This window comes from Theropithecus gelada, chromosome 3 (assembly GCF_003255815.1).
Source record: "Theropithecus gelada isolate Dixy chromosome 3, Tgel_1.0, whole genome shotgun sequence".
NCBI lineage: Eukaryota > Metazoa > Chordata > Mammalia > Primates > Cercopithecidae > Theropithecus > Theropithecus gelada.
In genome coordinates, this window is record NC_037670.1 from 179,837,358 (window position 1) to 179,856,361 (window position 19,004).

Sequence of the window (19,004 nt, forward strand, 5' to 3'; positions counted from 1 at the left end):
CTCCTTGCCTGCATTCTGGGTGTTGCATGACTCTGAACTGACCAGGCAGACGGCATCGAAGTATGCTGCTGTTGGTTGGGGGTGGAGGAGTTAGTCTTTTTAATTTTTTAAAGCATTACAGATAATTTTTACAAGTCTTCAGAAGAGACTTGTATTCCAGCATGACAATGAAAGACTGAAGATGGGAAGCTCAGTCTCCCGTGACACCGTTCCTCCACGGTGGCGTGTTCTTGCCATGTGCAGGCCTCGCTGGAGGAGGTGGTCACAGTGCATATACCATCATGCATATTTTTCATTTCACGTATCCCACGCGTTTTTCATGTTGTTAGAAATTGCTCATAATTTATGATCTATTTTGAAAATGAAGTCTTTAAAAAGAAGGCAGCTCTGTTTCCAGAAACTGCTGTTAAAGGAAACAAGAAGATGTTCCCATCACACCCCCCGCTCTGCCCTGTGATGGGCCTGTTTCCCCTCTCACCCGGATGCTGGTGTTGGTGTCTGTGCTGGGGTTGGGGGGCGCTGGTGACCAGCTCCAGCCTGCCTGTGCACTGTGATGGGCCCTCTTCCCCTCTCACCCAGATGCTGGTGTTGGTGTCTGTGCTGGGGTTCAGGGGCGCTGGTGACCAGCTCCAGCCTGCCTGTGCACTGTGATGGGCTGACTTCCCTCTCACCCGGATGCTGGTGTTGGTGTCTGTGCTGGGGTTGGGGGGTGCTGGTGACCAGCTCCAGCCCACTCTCCACCTGCAGCACCCTCTCCTTCCTTACATAGAAACAGGACCACCCTTCTCAGCCAGTGCCATTTCCTTTGGTCCCCTTGAGTTTGATGGAAGACATGAGGCTCCCTTGACAGGCCTCTCCCTTCCTTCGTGGGACAGCCTATGGGTCAGTGGCTGTGAGAGTCGCAGATTGGGACATGGTGGCACCCTTTCTGTCATCCCTCTGGTCCAGGCCAGTTTGCAGAGCTTGACAGAGCCACCCAGCAGGACCCTGGGGAAGAGCACAGTGGCCATGGAAGCACTGTTGGGTATGTGGGAAGAAGGCACATGCGAGGTTCCGGTGTGTTCATCCCTGAGAGCAGGTTTCATAGGCTCACTGCCAGGGCTGGAAGCAGGCGGTCCAGGCAGGTGCAGGAGGGCCACACAGCCATTCTTCATGCTCTTCACCTCTGTGTAATGCACATGTGAATTCTAGGGACGTAATTGAAAAGAAAATGTACTGTTGTTTCATTTGTGTGATTTCGTATCAAAAAATGTGTTTGAACTATATTGTATGTAATTTGGAAGTCATGTTAATAAAACCTTGCAGTTTCCACTCTGGTTCCGTAACGCAAATGGGTGCCTTCCACAAGCAGGGTGGCCTGCAGTGGGCAGACGGTGGCTGCTTTCAAAGGTAACATTTTATCACCCTGTTTTCCCCGTTCTCGTAAGGATGAAAAGGAAAGTGCCTTAGTTTGGACCCAAGTAAGGGAGGAAGAAAGCAAGACAAGAGGCAAATTTGGGAAATTGAAATGGAGGAGGAAGCGATAGGTAACAAAAGTGAAATGTGTTGGGTGAATTTCTCAAATCTGATTTAATTTTTAAGCCTAAATCATAATCTGAGAATGCCATGTGATTAGAACCCAAAGCAATTTTCTTCCACTTCAATCCATAGTCCAAGAATAAGTCATTCCTTATTTTTAAAACCTGGACTTTGGGTAATGGGATCTCTACAGAACATGGGCAAAAAACGACTTGACGTTTCAGGGAGAAAATGGGGCTTTCTTTGAATTAAGGGGACACTCAAGAGTGGTAGTTCCTTTGAAGAAGGTATTGTTATTTCCCATCATTGCTCCCCGAGCAGTGCCTGGCATGCTGGAGGTCTTGGTGTGTCTTTATTTAGTGCAACCAATTGCGTGAGGCAGTTTATTTGTGGCAGGCCCCGGGGTGTCCCTGGGCACAGGGGCCTTTGGAGGTTTGGAAGTGGTTTAGGTGTGTGGCACTGGTAACTCCTGTTGAAACATGGCAGCTGAGTCCTGAAATCTCACCCTTGGCGGTTTCTGCCTGTCTCACCTGGAGTGCAGTGGTGTAATCACGGCTCAGTGTAGCCCTGACTTCCTGGGCTCAGCTGATCCCACCTCAGCTTCCCCAGTAGCTGGGACCACAGGCGTGCACCACCGTACCCAGCTAAGTTTTAATATTTTTAGAGACAGGCTTTCGCCATGTTGTCTGGTTTGGTGTTGAACTCCTGGCCCCAAATGATCTGCCTGCCTTCGCCACCCAAGGTGCTTGGATTACAGTTGTGAGCCACTGTGTACACCCGGTCCTTTTCTTATTCAAACATGTATTTGCATGTTTTGAAAGAGTGACTTACAGTCACGTCTGAAGGGAAAACTAAGTGATAGTTCTGTAGGAAACACACAGTGCTGACAATTGATGGCTCTAGGAACAGAAGCACAGAACCACACGTTGTACACCTTGAGGTGCAACTCATTGCTGTGTGCTTAAAAGAAATGAGAAGCACAGCAGTTTTGAAGCTTCACGCTCAAAAATGAAGCTTTCTTGCTGACCTTTGGTGTTGCCTGTAGGCTGCAGCAAGAGGGCAGAGGTCCCTGCGGCTGTTCTCTAGGGCCCGACGCCCATCCAGACAGGAAAGCCAGTCGGGCATTCTGGCCGTGTCATCGCACCAGGCTGCAGAGCTGGACACTGAGGAAACCCCTCCAGAAAGCAAGCCCCACCTCCCGGCCATACCGCAGGTGACCGGAGGACAGGGCAGACGGAGAGGAGTCCTTCTCTGATTCCAAGTAACAGCTGCTGTTGAGAAGAGGAGGTGTAATGAAAACCCACACCTAAGCTCTTTACCCAGCTTTGAAAGCAAGCCTGGATGTTTTCAATCTCAGATGCTAGTCTGTTTTTTCCCTAAAATTGACAATGGAGATAATTTTTTCTCGCCACCAAAGGAGAGCACCTGTGGATGGTGTCTGAAGAATACCATGTTTTATTTATTTTATTTTATTTTATTTTATTTTATTTTATTTTTGAGACAGGGTCTTTGTCACCCAGGCTGGAGTGCAGTGGTGCAATCTCAACTCACTGCAGCCTTGACCTCCTGGGAGAGAGACCCTCCCCTCTCAGCCTCCCGAGTATCTGGGATTACAGGCGTGCACCACCACACCTGGTTAATTTTTGTATTTTTTGTAGAGATGGGGTTTCACCATGTTGCACAGGCTGGTCTTGAACTCCTGAGCTCAAGTGATCCACCTGGTTTGGCCCTTTAAAGTTCTGGGATGACAAGCATGAGCCTTCCAGTGCTGCCCCTGGCTTAGGCTTCTTCCCTGGCCCTTACATTGCCAGGGTGCACCTCAGTCACCAAAGGCAGGCTGTGCCCCCGAGATGATGGCACCATCCTGGCCAGGGAGCCACTGATGACAATCATTCAGATGATGTCATGTGAAGCTTCCTGAAATTTTCTCTTCCATTAGTCTTCGGATTAATCAGAGGAAAACGCTTATATAACAAAATTAATAGATTAAAACCCCAGTTCTTAGAAAAAAAATCAATGAAATAGACAAACCGCTAACTCATTAAGAAAAAAGAATGTACAAATAAAAAGAAACACAAGGAAGGAATTACTATTGATAAAAAGGAGTTTTTAAATTGTAAAACATGTAACATCAAAATTATACATCAATATGTATGATTTCAACTGTCAGTGTCCAGTTCTATGACATATGTTCACATTGCTGCACAGCTGTCCCCACTATCCATCTCCAGAACCGTTTCATCTTACAGAACTGATACTCTGTCCGCATGAAGCACAAACTCTCATCCCCTTTCCCTGAGCCCCCAGCACCCCCCACTCCACTTTCTGCCGGGATCCTATGGTACTTACCCTTTTGTGACTGGCCTATTTCACTTGGCACGATATCCTCAAGGTCCGTCATGTAACAGCCTGCATCAGGATTCCCTTCCTTTTCAAGTCAGAGTCATATTCCATTATAAACACAGAGCGCATCTGTTACCCATTCACCCATCAGTGGATGCTTGGGACGCTTGACAGTGACGCAGGCCGTTATGAACATGAGTGTCCACACATCTTTTCAAGACCCTGCTTCCAATTCTCTTGTGGCTGTATGGGGGTGTGGAAATGCTGGGTCGCATGGCAGTTCTATGTTTAATTTTTGGGAAGCTGGCATCCTCTTTTCCACCGCAGCCGCCACATTTGACATCCCCACCAACAGCGCTCAAGGGTCCCTTCCGTTTCGCCACATCTTCACCAACATGTGCCGTTTTATGTTTCTCTGTTTTTTTGTGTCATAGCCGGCCTAATGGGTGTGAGGGGGAGTCTCATTGTGGTTTGGAGTTGCATTTCCCTGAGGGCTAGTGAGGTTGGGCATCTTCTCATATGCTTGTGGGTCGTTTGTGTGTCTTCTGTGGAGAAACACCTTTTCAAGTGCTTTGCCCATAAGAGAGATTTTGTAAGCAATAAAAGACTACTTTGTAGATCTTTTTGCAGATCATTTAAAAACCTATGTGATATGGATAATTTCGTAGGATAAACAGTGTATCAGTTTCAACTGCTGTGGAGAACTAAAGCTCATACCAGCCAATCTCCACAGAAAAAATAAAGAAAATTGTAAAAAAACAAAACAACAACAACAAAAAAACAAAAACTAGGCACACAGAAAGGCCTACATGTTACAGAGGAATTCTAAATGTTTAGAGACCAGATATAACTTATGCTGCATAAATTGTTCCAAAGCATTTAAATAGAAAATTTCCACGTCTTTTTAATGAAGCAAATATATCAGTTGTATCTAAACCTGGAAGAGATAGCACAAAAAAGATGACCACCCGATAATGTTTATGAATATTGATGCAAAAAAAATCCTAAATAAAATACTGGTGAACCGAATACTACATTAAGAAACAAGGCTGGGTGATATGAGGGTTCTTGTCTGTAATCCCAACACTTTGAGAGGCTGAGGCAGGCGGATCACTTGAGGTTAGGAGTTTAAAACCAGCTTGGCCAATGTGGGGAAACCCTGTCTCTACTAAAAAAAAAAAAAAAAAAAAAATTAGCCGGGTGTGGTGGCAGCACCTGTAATCCCAGCTACTGAGAAGGCCAAGGTGGGAGGATCGCTTGAGCTGAGGAGGCGGAGGTTGCAGTGAGCAGAGATCCTGTCGCTTCACTCTAGCCTGGGCAGCAGTGAGACCCTGTCTCAAAAAAAGGAGGAAAAAAAAAAAGTTTCATGAAGACACAAAAGCAATTCGCAGTGAATTCCTGTCTCGAAGCCCCCATTTGTGGAGGGATATTACATTCCCCGAGGACCCCAGACAGCCTCCCTGACGGCCACGCTTTGGGGCTGCATCAGGAATTTCAGGACCTGGGCGATTCTCCAGTTAACTTTTTTTGTTTTTTCTTTTTGCGGAGCTTACCTGGTCAGGCGGTCCTTCTGTCCCTGCCCCAGGGTGAGCCCCGAGGCGCCCCGGCCCTGCGCCCCCAGTGTCCCCGCACCAGCCCAGTGCGGCCTCCAGCTGGCTGCGTCAGAGCAGGGAGCCCGGGCCCGCCTGGCTGCCCAGAGAGTCCCAGAAGGCAGCGCAGGGACAGCCCCGCTCGAGCCCGTGGCTAAAGGAGGCCGGGCCCCCGCGCACCCTCGCACTCGGTCCCCCGACCGCGAGGCTCCGCGCGCGCATCTCTGCAGGGCGCGGAGCCTCCAGCCCCGGGAACCCCTGGGCCGCCCGCTGCGGACCAGGACTGCGCTCTGTCTGCCCACGGCCCCCGCCTGGCACAGCCTCTGGGGACCTTTCCTCAGTGCTGCCTGGACATCCGAAGGGGCTGGGATGCCTGTCCCTGCTGGGAGCGAGCACCAGGAGCGGGTGAGGGGTGCGCCACAGGCTTTCCTGCCGGCCGGAGGGGACCTCGTGCCCCTTCTCTGCCTCTGTCCCTCTTTCTCTCTGACCCTACTCTCTCTCTTCCCTCTTCTCCCCTCTTCGTTCCCCCCAGCAGCCCTACCTATTCTTGGGCACGCCCAGAAACCCGCGGAGATCTGTCCCCTGGGCCTGCCCCCTCCTCTCTGGCCCTTTGAGGATTACAATTTGTTAAGAAAGAACAAGTTAGCAACTAGTGTTTCTAAACAGTGAGTGTTCACACATTCCAGTTTCATATGAAAAGTTTGCCTTACGCGTCTGATAGCCAGAACATTGACGCCACTGGGGTCTCCTCTGCTCCGCCCAGCCCCGGGCCTGGACGGTCAGTGCCGGCTCTGCTGACACCATCTGCGTCCACCCAGAGGGTCAGGTGGGAACAGCGCGTGTCTGGCCCGCACTTCTGTTCTTTTTTTTTTTTTTGTTGTTGTTGTTGTTGTTGTTGTTATTGAGACGGAGCCTCGCTCTGTCGCCCAGGCTGGAGTGCAGTGGCCGGATCTCAGCTCACTGCAAGCTCCGCCTCCCGGGTTCACGCCATTCTCCTGCCTCAGCCTCCCGAGTAGCTGGGACTACAGGCGCCGCCACCTCGCCCGGCTAATTTTTTGTATTTTTAGTAGAGACGGGGTTTCACCGTGTTAGCCAGGATGGTCTCGATCTCCTGACCTCGTGATCCGCCCGTCTCGGCCTCCCAAAGTGCTGGGATTACAGGCGTGAGCCACCGCGCCCGGCCTTCTATTCTTTTTTTTTTTTTTTCCAAAACCAGATAAATTTTGCGAGATCACAAAACAGCGAAATAAAAAAACTATTCCATGCACCGCATGATAACTACGTTAAGTAAACTAACAATCAACATAACATGAACCAGAGCGATCGTCAGGAAGAATCAGATAGTGGCCTTCTATTCTTAACCTCTCAGTGTATTCAGGTTTCCCCAGACAGAGCTGTTAGCATATCGACAGCTAAAAACCCAACCAAAACCACAACCAGCGAAGTAACACGGCGACAATGGGCCTTGGGTCTGCGAGGGCAGGGAGTGCAGGTTCCGCTGCTCAGCCGGAGGCGCAAGGACGGCCATGGGGCTCCAGTACAAGGACCAGGCCCCACGGGCTTTGGGTGACACCGTTGGCCACGAGCAGCCCCGTCCACGCTTGGACAATGAGCAACCGCAGCCGGCCGCGCAGCTTGGGGGCCGTCTCCCTCTCCAGCCGCCGGGTCCTCTGGTCCACGACTGGCTCTTGCCCTGATTCCATTGGGGCTGAGTCACAGCCAGGGAAGGGGCTGAGGCAGAGCAACGCTGGGTGAACCCCGTCTTCCCGAGGCCATGCTTGCACCAGCAAGAGAACACAGTGAACCCCCTGAGCACCAACAGGCCCCATACCCCACACGGGCAGCCCAGGCCTGGGGAGGAGCCTGTCCTTCTCCCTACCTGCCACACTGGCCATGTCCATAACCCTGCCCAGCATCCCATCCAGGCCGTGTGGGTCCACACGTGGCCACCAGCTTCCTTTCAGGACAAGAGAAAACTGAGCCTCTCCTGTTCCAACAGGCCTTTCTGGGACCTGTCCTGCTGGCCTGGTGGCAGCCGAGGTATGTGATGGGTGCCAGCCAGCCTCCCCTCCCATGACCCCGAGAAGTCCTTCCAGCCCCTCCCTGAGCCTGCTCCTGGCTGAATCCTTGTGTAAGTGGATGCGGGGTCTGGAGACACCCCCAGCCGGACCAGACCCCATGAGGAGAAGCTGCGCAGGAGCCTGCAGGACTCAGTCCAGGTCAGGGCTCTCACACCCGCTGGGTGGCCTCTGCTTCTTGGTGTGGCTGTGCCCAGATTCCCTGGGCGTGTGCGTGTTTAACCTGCTCGGAGATACCAGTGCTGCCCACATTCGTTCATCGGTTGCTTATTCACTCACTCATTCATGAACTTGATATTTACTGAGTGCCACTGTGTGGCATTTCTGCGGTGATGGACACAGTGGGGCTTCTGCAGTGGACACAGTGGGTCTCCTGCGGTGATGGACACAGTGGGGCACGGCAGCGGACGGCACAGTCCAGCCCTGTCCGTGTGAACCAGACAATTCTGGTGGCAGAGAGCTGGCTTCATGGCAGGGGTAAAAACACGCCCAAGGACACCAGCACTTGGCCTTTGTGTGCCCCGAGCCGGCAGAGCTGCCCTGGCTTGCCTGAGACATCGCGGGTCTTGCAGCAGATCTGGTTCCCTATGGAGCCATCTTGGGAAAATGTATACTTTTTCCATGGATGAGTATATTTGAGAAAGGCCTTTTGGGGTACCAGTGTTGAGCCTGGCATGAAGGCAAACCTCATGGCTTCATGGCCAGCCCACCTAGTTCTTTTTTCACCCCACACTCCTCAAGATCCTTCTCTGAATGGCTCTGATTACTTAAAAAGTGAAAATCACCATCAAAGGTCGAAGACTTACTATCGTTTCAGATATTCCTTACAAAAAACAAAACAAAACAAAACAAAAAACTACACCATTGGCTTTGGAAGCAATAGCAAAAGCAGAGGCCCCAAATCTCTCAAATGTGCGCCCAACCAGCTTCCTGGCGGCCGCTCCAGGATGTTCTCGTGACCAGGTAAAAACCGGCATGGGTTTAGAGAGGAAAGGAGAAACAAAAACAAATCATTTCTTAAACATTTTTAAATTGAAATATTTTGTTTTTGCTTACAAAGAACTAAGTTGTCATTGAGACAAATTTGGAAAATATAGAGGAGGAAAGGGAGAAAATAAAGTCACTTATAATTGCATCGCCCAAAGAGTGGGTTCCTACACACACACACACACACACACACATGCACCCAAGTGGGCCTGGCTGCACACCGTGTTGTGGAACCAGCTTTTGTCACCACGTAATGTATGTAAATATTTGCTCAGGAGGTTAAATATTCTTCCCCAGTGTCACCTTACATAACTGAGTAGCAATCCCTCACATGGATGGGCCTTAATTTCCTTAACCCCTAGTGATGGCAATTTAGGCTGCTGCCCAAATTTGTTCTACTATAAATACCACTGTCGAAAACATACTAGTGGCTATGTCATGTGCAAATCCATAATCATTTCCTTGGTGTAAATTCTAATTAATTAAAATTACTGAGCCAGTGAACACATACAAATGCTAAGGCTTTGGTAACTTATGGCCAAGTTTTAAAAAAGATACATTGACTTCCGCCCCCGTTGGAACCCCAGGTTAGGAGAAGGAGCATCTCCCAAGGCATGGCAACTCTACGTTCATGTCCTAAGGACTTCTCCCTCCCAGCATCCATCCCCCTGGAACTGCTGGGCTGGCCCGGAACTCTGTGTCTGTCAGGTGGAGTGTAACCACCTGGAAAGAAGAGGCGGGCACTGCCGTTTGCGAGGAAGACTAAGCGCAAAGGTGGAAGCTGCAATGAGCCCCGCAAATGGGAGGGTGTTTGGGAAGAATGACAGGGGTGGAGGGTCTGGGCTTGCCCAGGGCAGCGCCCCCCCTGCTCTGGCTTCGTCTGGGTGGTGCAAGGAACCAAGCAGACTGTGAGTGCCACAGCAGAGCGTTTCCTGGCTCCTTCCCTTAACTGCGCAGTGTGGAAAACGATTTACCTTCTCAAAGTTAAGTTTCCTTGTCTGTGATCTGAGGAGACCCGCGTCAGCACGATCCGGAAGTTAAAGGCGAAGGCAGGCTCAGAACCACTGTAACTTTCCTCAGTGATAGGATGGGTGGAGAGGCAGAACAACTGGGAGGAAAGACAGAACCCACCCCCTAAGTGTTTCATGTTAAGAATCTGTCTTCCCCCACCCACACACGAGATCCTAGGCAATTTCAGGGAAGAGTGGAGGAATTATTTAAGATCTTCTTTAGCCCCTGGTATAGGTCCGGCTTGAATCAAAAGTTTCTTCACAGATGGGCTCAACCATGACTGAGCCACTGAAGAAGATGGTCGGCTCTCCCTCCCCATCTCCATAATCCCTCCCTCCCTCTGTAATCCCTCCCTCTCCATAATCCCTCCCCTCTCCATAAACCCTCTCTCCCTCCATAATCCCTCCCTCCATAATCCTTCCCTCGCTCCATGATCCCTCCCTCGCCATAATCCCTCCCTCTCCATAATCCCTCCCCCCTCCATAATCCCTCCCTCTCACTATAATCCCTCCCTCCATAGTCCCTCCCTCGCCATAATCCCTCCCTCTCCATAATCCCTCCCCCCTCCATAATCCCTCCCTCTCACTATAATCCCTCCCTCCATAATCCCTCCCTCTCCATAGTCCCTCCCTCTCCATAATGCCTCCCCCCTCCATAATCCCTCCCTCGCCATAATCCCTCCCTCCCTCCATAATCTCTCCCTCTCCATAATCCCTCCTTCCATAATCCCTCCGTCTCACCATGATCCCTCCCTCCCTCCCTCTGTAATCCCTCCCTCTCCATAATCCCTCCCCTCTCCATAAGCCCTCTCTCCCTCCATAATCCCTCCCCCTCCATAATCCCTCCCCCCCTCCATAATCCCTCCCCCTCCATAATCCCTCCCCCCTCCATAATCCCTCCCTCTCTCCATAATCCCTCCCTCTGTTCATGGCCCTGCTCCCTCTCTCTCTCTGTGGCCCTACTCTCTGTCTCCCCACATGGCCCTGCTTTCTCTCCCTCTCTCCATGGCCTTGCGGTCTCTATCTCTCCCTGTGACGTCTCTCTTTCTCCCTTCCCGTGTGGCCCCACTCTCCCTCTCTTCGTGGCCTCTCTCTCTCTCTGTCTCTCTCTGTGGCCCCGCCTTCATTCTCTCCATGACCCCCCTTCTCTTCATGGCCCGTGTCCTCCGACACTCCCACTGGAGCTGAGGAGAAACCATTCATCCAACCTCGCCGGTTCTGCCTCCTGCCGGGGGGGAAGGAGTGTCCACATCCAGCCCACAAGTTCCTGTGCCCTCCTCGCCCCACGGCCCCTGTCTCACGAGCCCTCCCCTCTTCTCAGAGAGGGATTTGGTGTTTAAGCTGTGCCTTAGACGTTCTCCTTCCCTAAGCTAGAGGATTTATATTCCTAGCTAGCGCTCTCCTGCTCAGTGGTTTAGGTGCCCTGAATTGAGGTGTGGTCGGGAATGCTAATTCCAACCCAGTTGTGAGGCTGGCCCTGAAAACAGTGCCCAGTCCTTCTCCCCTCATGCCTCATCTCCTGCCTCTCTGCGCCTCTCTCTCACACACTAGCACACAGGATGCACACTCACAGACACACATATGCACACACACTCATACACACAAATGGACATTCACACTCGTGCACACTCATACATGCACATTCACTCATATGAACATTCACACACTCATACACACAAATGCACATTCACACACACATGCGCACACTCACGCACATTCACACAATGCACATTCACACACTCATACACACAAATGCACATTCACATTCACACTCGTACACACGCACATTCACTCACATGGACATTCACACACTCATACACAAATGCACATTCACATGCGCACACTCAAGCACATTCACACTCACAATGAACATTCACACACTCATACACACAAATGCACATTCACATTCACACTCATGTACACACACATTCACTCACATGCACATTCACACACATACACAAATGCACATTCACACACATGCACACACTCATGCACATTCACACAATGAACATTCACACACTCATACACACTCACAAATGCACATTCACACACATGCACACACACACATTCACACACATGCACACTCACATATATGCACGTTCACACACATGCACATTCACAAATGCATTTGCACAGACACACATGCACATTCACATTCACACACATGCACATTCACACACGCACATTCACACACATACACACATGCACACACATGCACATTCACACACAAATGCACATTTGCAGATACACATGCACATTCACACACATTCACATACATACAAATGCACATTCACTTTCACACTTGTGCACATTCACACACACATGCACACACACACATGCACATTCATACATTCATACAGACTACAGACACACTCATGCACACTCACAGACACATATGCACACACACATACACAGATACATACACCACTCACACTCATACACTGACATATACACATTCACACACTCATATATACACCATTCACACGCCCACTCGCACATATGCACATTCACACACACATGCATGCACACACAGACACGCATACACAGACACAGACACACTCAAACTCACACTCATACATGGACACATTCACACACACTCATACACAGTCATCCCCTTGGACACCCCAGTGGCCCCAGTGGCAGCCAGTGGATCTGTGTCTCTGTGGCATGGACAGAGAGTGGCCAGAGCCCATCTCTCTTAGGAGGCCTCAGGGCCCCACCTGCTCCTTGGTGGGGACCAAGGTCACAGGCTGCAGGAGGGGCAGGAGGAGCAGTGGTGAATGCCCACCCCAGAGGCTGGTAGGGCTGGGCAGAGGGACACGACGTGACAGGGAGAGCCGCTGGGTGTGCCCAGCCAGGGGCCGGGGCAGGTGTGGGAAGTAGGCAGGCCTGTCCTGGTCTAGCAGGTCCCACTGGAGGAAGCTCCCCCGGGCTGCTTAAGACAATGAAAGCCTCCACCGTCTGTCTGGCACACTTGCAGACCGAAGTATTTTTAAACTCATTTCCCTGACCTAAAAAGGGTCTTTTTTGACTGAACACCTAGTCTTTGAGGACTGACACCAGCACTCTGCCTATAAATAGCTTTGATCGCCTGCCAGGAGGGTCGCTGTGGCTGCTGTGGTGTTCAGGGACAGCTAGGGCCTTTGCAGGTGTCTGGGGACCTAGGGTCACCTCCTGCCTATGACCCCAGCAGGGGGGATCACATGGAGTTATTTTAAATTACAGAACTGGGAAGAGGTGCCGGGGTTGGGGCATGTTGTCAGCTGGCATTCTGTCGACCATGCCCAGGCAGGTGGCTGAGACCCCCCATCTCACAGCTGCCTCCTTGCCCTCGCCCTGTTTGCTGTTCACCAAGGCTGCCTGGGTACCTTAGCATGGGGATGTGAGGGGCTGTGTGAGAGAGAGGGACTCAGGAGGGGGGTGTGGGCAGGACCAGAGACCCACAGTGGCCTATGATGCCTTGGATGGGATCCTGGGTCTGTGCATTTTAAAATTAGTTCATCATCTTGTATTCTGGAAGTGTGTTCCTTATATTGAACTAGGAAAATATAGCAAATAGAACAAATCTGCCTGTATTTTTTTAAGTTAACTGAAATCCAGCCAGGCACAGTGACTCACACCTGTAATCCCAGCACTTTGGGAGGCTGAGGTGGGCGGATCACCTGAGGTCAGGAGTTCGAGACAAGCCTGGCCAGCATGGCGAAACCCCATCTCTACTAAAAATACAAAAATTAGCTGGGCATGGTGGCGGACACCTGTAATCTCAGTTATTTGGGAGGCTGAGGCAGGAGAATTGTTTGAACCCGGGAGGCGGAGGTTGCAGTGAGCTGAGATCGCACCACTGCACTCCAGCCTGGGCAACAGAGCGAGACTCCATCTCAAAAAACAAAAACAAAAAACAAAAACCACAAATACACACGCACACACACACACAAAATAAATAAAATAAAAATAAATAAATAAATAAATAAGTACAGTTACTGAAACCCCACCACGTGTTGGTGTGCTGCCTAATTCCAGCCAATGCTTCATCTTAGCAACAGCTGAGATCTCTCTGGGCTGCATACGATCTGCCTCTGCCTTGGACCGTTTTGATGCGTCGCCTGGCAGCTTTGTACATTCATTTATCTTTTTCCACAGTTGTAATAATTGCCTGATGACTTCAACCTTTTTTTTTTTTTTTTTTTTTTTTTTTGGCTGAGGTCAATTCTCTGGGCTGCATTCTTCCAATCCACCTCGTGGAAGTCCTGGGCACATCTCAGCCACTTCTCTTTCCTTCTCTTTTCTCTTCTCCTGGGGTCTTTCCCTTTTTGGCTCTCAGCCCCAGAACTCACCTTCCTTCCCTCTTTTACCATATTTCCTGCCTCCTGAAGCCCCAGCCTCATGTATGCTCACAGCCCTCCCAGTGGAGCAAGGAAGGTTCCAGTGTCTAGAACAGAGAGTGAGCTGTGACCAGAGGAGAGGTTGGCAGCGTTGGTACATTCGCTGAGGGATCTTGGGAGAGGTGCCTGTGGCTCAGGGTAGGCTGCGCCTCTGCCCCACTCTGCCTGGCTGGCCGGGTGTCCAGGGCAGGTGCTCCCCACAGAGGGACATCTAGGACGGGGGCTCCCTCACCACTCCCTTCTTTCATTCTTGATGTGGCCCTGGACACAGAGCAGGGACTTTAAAATTGCTCCCACAACCCACTAGTGGGTCCTGAAATCAATTAGTTGCCGGCTTGAATAGAGAGATGATACTGTGGTGTAGGGTAAATATTCTTGGCAAACTCTGGCTTTGGTGTGACATACGTGTGCAGGTGCTGCGGTGACAGCGTGTGCCCCGGTGTGTGTGGCCCGTCATCCCACACGGTTACTGCACACTCAGCCTGACACGGTTTCTGTACATGTTATAAGCAATCTTCCAGTAGGTTTTTATTTCTGAAAATTTTTTTGTGACAAAGGAGAAAAAGCTGAACGAGGTGGTTTTTCTTTCAGACACAACCTCAAGGCAGGGCATCCCTGGGGCAGCTGGTCACCACCCAGAGAGTGGGGCTGTCTGTGGCGCTGGGGAGGGCCTCCTATCCCAGGACGGCCAGCCTTGGCCGGGCCCCCGGGTCCTCCTGATGCTGGCCCTGCGTCGCCGCCGGCCTGGGTTGGGCTAACCCTAACCCAGCTCCAAGCACTTGCTAGTGGTGAGGCAGCCTTTGTGTTTCACCAGCCTGGATTCCAGAAGGGTGTTCCTTAGGGTCAGCAGAAACGCTCCATCTCTTCACCTGGGTTCTCCTATGTTCTAAACGCTTTCCACCCAGGCTTTGACTACAAAAGGACACCACCCGTCCCTGTTTCAGAGCGAACACTGTTTCTGTCCACGCACCTCTGTCCGGGGGTCGGCGCCCCTCGGCCTGGCTGTCCCATCCCCTCCTCCGCACGCCCAGAGCCCTGGCCTTCCCCGTCTGGCACATATGTTAGTCCAGCCTGAGACCTGCTTCTGGAGCTAGAGAGGATGGGCTGGAGGGAAGGGGCTGCTGCAGTGGGTGGGTGGCCCCGGCCGAGTCTGTGCCGCCTCTGCTCCCCGCGAAACCTTGCGCCCCCTCTGAGACCCGCTCTTGCATCTGCACAGAGGGAGTCGTGGTGACAGGATGAGGTTTCCCGTGGAACCCTTAGGACGGCTCTGGGTGCTCGGGACTCGGTCGCTATCAGGGTCAGATGTCAGAGGTGGCCTTTGCCCTCTGCCCTCAGCCAATACTCTTCCTGATTTCCAGATTTTTCTATTTATTTCCTCTCTTGTGCTGACGGCTGGCAGCATCCCCTCACATCTCCCACGCCCCTTCCTCCGTGTCTTTGGCTGAGGCCTCCTGCGGGTCTCGGACTCAGGGCGGCGTCTCCGGACCGGCCCCAGCACCCCGAAGCTGGACCGACCCCTCTGGAGAGGAAGGCGTGTGACCCCCCTGGCTCTCATCTCGCCGCCCCTCCTTGCCGCTCCCGTGGGTGGAGGTGGCCTGTGGTCATCTGCCCTCGGTTTGAAGGGACTCTGACGCTCGAATCCTTAAGGGCTCACCGGGGCTGTCCGACCTCGGCCCAGGGCTACGGCCCCGCGGCCGCCGCCTGCGCTTCCCCGACGCGAGCACCAGAGGGCGCCCAGACTCCACCAGGGCAGCGCGGGGACGGCTCCCTCCAGCCCGGGACCCAAGTCCGAGGCTCCCTCCAGCCCCGGACTCCGGCTCCCCGCATCCCCGAGTCCACGGCTCCCCCCAGCACACGGACCCCGGCTCCCCCCAGCCCCAGGACCCCGGCTCCCCACAGCCCCGGGACCCCAGATTCCCCCAGACCCCAGACCTCGGCTCCCCGCAGCCTCCGACCCGTGGCTCCCCTCAGCCCCAGGCCCCAAGTTCACGGCTCCCCCCAGCCCCGGGTCCACGGTTCCTCCAGCCCCGGGCCCCAAGTCCACGGATCCCTCCAGCCCCGGGACCCCGGCTCCTCCCAGCCCCGGGTCCACGGCTCCCTTCAGCCCCAGGCCCCAAGTTCACGGCTCCCCCCAGCCCAGGGTCCACGGTTTCCTCCAGCCCCGGGCCCCAAGTCCACGGCTCCTTCCAGCCTCGGGATCCCGGTTCCCCCCAGCCCCTGGACCTTAGCTCCTCCCAGCCCCCGACCCGTGGCTCTCCCCAACCCCAGGCCCCAAGTCCACGGATCCCTCCAGCCCCGGGATCCCGGCTCCTCCCAGCCCCGGGTCCACGGCTCCCTTCAGCCCCAGGCCCCAAGTCCACGGCTCCTTCCAGCCCGGGACCCCAGCTCTCCCCAGCCCCGGGACCCCGGCTTCCCCCACGCCCGGGCTCCAAGTCCTCGGCTCCCCACAGCTCTGGGACCCACGGCTCCCCATAGCCCCGGGCCTCCAATCAGCGCCTCCTCACAGCCCTGGGACCCTAGCTCCCCCAAGTCCAGGGCCCACGGCTCCCCACAGCCCCGGACCCTGGCTCCCCCCAGACCCGGGACACTTCTGGAGAAGAAGCCAGGAGCTGGTCCAATGGCAGGTGCCATCTGCACCCAGCACCCCGCAATTCTGGAGAGAGCATGGAGGTGCAGGGAGAGGAGAGAGCCCGGACATGAGTAGGTAAAGTCCCCCAGACGCCCACGCTGTGCTGCCAGTGCCTTTTACACGCGGAGGCTGTGGGGGCTGAAAGACGACCGGGAGCCCTGGCTTGACCAGGGCTGGAGAGGAGGAGAGCACCAGCCCGCATCCCTCGGAAGCCGAGTTGGAACTGTAGAAGGAGCCTCCTGCTGCAGTCTGCTGGTGTTCGGTGCAGATCCAAACCGTGGATGGGCTCCAGGGCACGCCCAGGAGGGGCGGCTGCTTCTCTCCCCGGTGGTGCTGGTCGCTCTGCAGCTCGGCCCTGGGGGAGCCAGGCCCAGGACAGTGCCCCAGTCGGAATCTTTGGGAGGTGGGACCTGGACACTGGGCCAAGGCTCACCCTCTGAGGCCCCAGGCACGGGAGGGAAGATTGTGCTGTCCCTTGCCACTCACAGAATAGTAGGAAGAACAGCAGCCCTAAGAATGGCGCGCAGGGGAGTAAACACGGGCAGGCTCAACCGTGCCTTGACTTCCCAGGCTGCGCAGAGACTCTGACCCTCTTTCTGAAATGGTAGGGCCCACATTGTCCTCTCCACAGTCCCATTCCTCTGTGGAGGCTCCTGGCCGGTGGGGCCTGCCTGCTAGAGGGCCGCCTGGGCCATGAGAGCGCAGAGTTCTGGCCAGAGGCCTTCAGCTGGGATTCTGAGACCTAAGCCATGGGGTGAACAGACGCTCAAGGGGTGGGGCCTTCACGCTCCTCGCAGAGGCAATGGGTTTATTTTGCTGTCTTTAGGTTGCAGGGTTCTAAGGCAAATCCTTACGTTAACCTCAGATCTGGAGGAAGGAGCTTTCCCAGGTGCAATGGGCTTTGCTGTCCACTTTCCCCGGAAGCAAACGCTTGGGCCCTCACCTGGGACGGAGGGTTCCATCCAGGCATCAATTCTGTGTGGGGAGAGTTCTTTCCTTTGATTCCTGGCGCAATCTGTCTTCTACTCTATCTTCAGTTTTCCGATGTGCAACCCTCTTTTTTCAACCTCTTTACCCCATCTGAAAACACAGCTACCCTCATTTCCAAACCAAAGATAGCCATTAAAATGCAACCCTCCATACCGCTTTCATGCCTCCCTCTTCACTAAGAGGACCCAGTGCTTGTTTATAGAGTGAAATGTGAAAAAAAAGTTTGTTCTTAATTTGAGAAAATTAAGCTCAGCCAAAAAAAAAAAAAAAAAAGAAAGCATCTCCAAATCCAGACTTACTGTTTTCTCACTATGGTGTGATCTGCACGGATGAGAAGAGTAACACCCGTGCGGCTTCTGCTAACTGCTCTGGGGACTCCGCGGGCTGTGTCTGGGCCCCGCCTCTCCTGCACAGGGTGTGCCTCGCACACACTTGATCAGCATCGAAGGGTGCTGTTGCCCTGCCAGGCAGACGTGGCTGCCCCCGGGGTCTTCCTGGACTTGTTAACCTCCTGAGGCCCCTGTGGCTCTCAGGAAGAAGCAGGAGTGGGTGGGCAATTCTAATTGAATTCTAATTGAGAAATACGCTGCGATGGTAGACAGGCCACTGTGTTCCAACTCCTGTCCTCAGCCCCCAGCCCCTATGCCAAGCTTGATTTCAATCCAAAATCCTAGAAAGAGGGTTGGCAAACTTGGGCAGAGAGCCAGAGAGTAAACACCAGGCTGTGCGGGATGGGTGGTTTCTGTTGCTTTCCTCTGGGCTAGTGGAGAAGCTACTTCAGACAATACGTGAGTGAGTGTGGGTGTGTTTCAATAAAACTATGGATGGACACTGAAATTTGGGTTTCACGGAATTGTCACATTGAGGAATAGCAGTCTTCGTTAGATTTTTTGTTTTTAAACGTTAAAAAATGTAAAAACAGTCTCAGCCCAGGGGCTATGTGAAAACAGGCCTCAGACCAGATTTGTCCCAGAGGCCAAAATTTGCCTAGCTCTGTCCTGGAACATAAATCCCAGGGAGTGCCCAGAAACGGCAGGGTTCACGAAGGGTTTTGTGACTCCTTTTCAAGAAGTCACACGGAAGTCACTTCCTGGGCTTCTCAGCCTCCTGGAGTGGATCACCATCCGGAAAGCCAGAGCGGCCGCACTGAGGAAGAGCTGGCTCCCCGCAGGCCCGCTTGCCTCCCCGGCAGGTGCTCTGCTGCTTTCTTGCCAAATCTTGCAACTGACCAGCATTCCCTGCATGTCTGCCCCATGTTTCCCCTGTGGGTGTGATGCTGACAGCTCTGTCAACTCCCTCAGACAGTGGCGTCACGTGCCTGCCTCCTAGGACCAGTAAAAAGTCCCAAAGCCTGACCAGTCCCACCCATTGAGAGAACGGAGTCTACACGCTCAATGAGAATTTCCTTCACATTCCCAGCGCTACCTCGTGGAAGACGATGAGAAACACAGATGACAGTTTGGGAGCGGGTTCTGCCA